The sequence below is a fragment of the Grammomys surdaster genome, unplaced genomic scaffold (assembly GCF_004785775.1).
Source record: "Grammomys surdaster isolate TR1022 unplaced genomic scaffold, NIH_TR_1.0 98, whole genome shotgun sequence".
Lineage (NCBI taxonomy): Eukaryota > Metazoa > Chordata > Mammalia > Rodentia > Muridae > Grammomys > Grammomys surdaster.
In genome coordinates this window covers 557,107-559,593 of record NW_021604577.1, presented here as the reverse complement: position 1 = coordinate 559,593, position 2,487 = coordinate 557,107, and the positions used below count along the sequence as shown (strand labels likewise).

The 2,487-nt window shown below is 39.6% G+C and overlaps 1 protein-coding gene across 3 annotated transcripts in view; it reads right to left on the bottom strand.

Moving 5' to 3' along the window:
* Map4k5 (mitogen-activated protein kinase kinase kinase kinase 5) overlaps nt 1-2,487 on the bottom strand; it is a 95,842-nt gene that overhangs the window by 32,501 nt on the left and 60,854 nt on the right. The window lies entirely within an intron of this gene.

Below are 2,487 nucleotides of genomic sequence, written 5' to 3'. Positions count from 1 at the left end.
CACACACACACACACACACACACACACACACACACACACACACACACCTTCGCTCTGAGTCACCTCAATCCTAATTCCTCTACTACTCCTCTTCTATTGCTTTGTTAGATATGATGCCACACAGTTTCCATGGTACGTTTTATATCGCTGCAAGGAATTCATAAATATGAATTTGTCAGACTATTTCTTTATCCCTGGTCAGTTTAGCACAGGATCTAAATGGTCTCAAGGTGGAATGTCCATGAAAATCCATGTGCTAAGTCTGGTTGCCAGCTGATGGGCTCATAGGGTTGTGCCCTCAGAATGGATTAATTCAACATTGAGTTCAAAATGGAAAGGCTACTGGGAGATGACAGAGAGATGAGAGGTGGGGCCTAACTGAAGGCAGTGGGTCAATGGGGAATGCATTGTCTCTGGCCAGCTCATCTTACTTTCTCTGACTTCTCAGCTCATGTGGTTAACAGCTTTCCTCCATGATGAAGCCCAATTACACTGTTCTGCCTCAGTGCAGGCCCAGAAGCAATAGAGTCAACTGACCATGGACTCAAACTCAAGAGACCACGAGCCAAACCAAATCTTTCTTCCTTTGTTTGCCTCAGATTCTTTGTTATATCAATAGCCAGGTTCAAAAGTTACTCATGTCCACTAAAAATATACAGAAAGAATATATAGAATGTTCATAATAACCCAATATAATATCAACAGAAGAAATGGAATGGAGGAATAAAGACTTCAATAGTATGTATTCCTACACAAAGGAGTGAACGACTCTCACAGATATGGTTGAATTAAAGGGACCACTGTGTCAAGCTATTTGTCTAAAAGTCAAGAGCAGCTAAAAAAGGAACCTATGTGACAGGGATCAGAATATTGATTAATCTGGATTCAGGTAGGGGTACACAACGGAAGGGTACTGAGTGTGATAGAGCATGGGGAAGTCTAAGACTGTGGCAAGGTTCTGCAGTGAGCCATGGGCAAGTCCACATGGGTGTATATATATATTTAAATTTTACATGTGTCACATTTAAGATTTGATCATTTACTGTATGTGAGTTACCAGCTCAACTTAAGAAAAGAACTGAAGCAAAATCTAGAATAGAACTGAAATCTATTGAGCAAGCAAGAACAGAGCCATGAAACATTCCAGTGTCTATACAAGGGTGAGCGCTGGATACTCCATCAAAGTATCAGCACACTGAGCACTCATGAAAAACCTAAACTTTGACTATCTCCAAAAAACACCCCCCCCAAAGGAGGCGCTAAACTTGATTGAGCGTTGTAAAGATGTCAACTGTGTAAATATATAATTTAGCCACACATCCATGAAAATAGATTTTAAAACTAGATAATAAGACTCTAAAATTTATTTATATGTCAATCAGATAGAATTAAAAGAAGAACAACGATGTGCACACCTGGACAGTGAATGAGGAGAAGCAGGAGGAGGAGAAACAGCCCTGACAGTCATTAGCAGAGGTGACACTTGCAAGTGTGCTGCGCTTACCATATGCAGGGGGATCTAGTACTACAATAAAGATGGTTTCTTGAATCCACGAGCAAAGAGATCACAAGTTTTAACAAACGGCATTGAACCAAAAGGGCTGAAGCAACTGACCCCACTGAGCTGGCCCTCACTTTACTCCTAACTTCATGTCAACTGGGTAAGTATCTAGAAAGTGGAATTGCAAACTACAATACACCACAGAGCATGCTTTTTGCAATTTTAGAATCAAGAATATACTAAAGGGGCTGAAAAAAATGGCTCAATGATTAAGATCATTTGTGACTCTTGTGCAGGACCTAGACTTGGTTCCTAGCACCCACATGGTAGTTCATAACCATCCCTAACCCCAGATTCAGGGGACCCAATACTCTCTTCTGACCTCTGCAGGCACCAGTTACACTCATGCTGTACCTACATACATAAAAGCAAAACACTCATACACACAAATAAAAAAATTAATAAATTAAAACAAAGAATATAAGATGAAGTACGAAGGCTATAAATAAAAGACAAATCAGACATTAATAGAATATTATATAGCTATATAAGATAAATACAGTTTTATCAAGGAAGGTTATCTTTGGTATCTGAGCCCACAAAACTTTTCATAAGAAACAACAAGGCTCTGGCAAGATGGCTCAGCAGGCACATAATAAACAGATAATTTTGGAAAGAAGACAGCAAGCTGGGCACTAGTAATAACAAAGACACTGAGTCTAGAGTTATTACTGGCTTATCCATGACACACCCTGTTGAGTGAGCAATAGGTAAGGAAAGGCATTCTTTAAAGAGCTGAACACTTGGTGTGAAGAAAATGGACTTAAATTGGAGGTGGGGTGGGGTAGGTGGTACACCCTACAGTCTCAGGACTCCAGGGACCAAGGAAGAGAAGTCACTGAGTTTGAACCTGGCCTGGGTAATACAGCCACCTTCCAAAAAATAAAATAAAATAAAATAAAATAAAATAAAATAAAATAAAATAA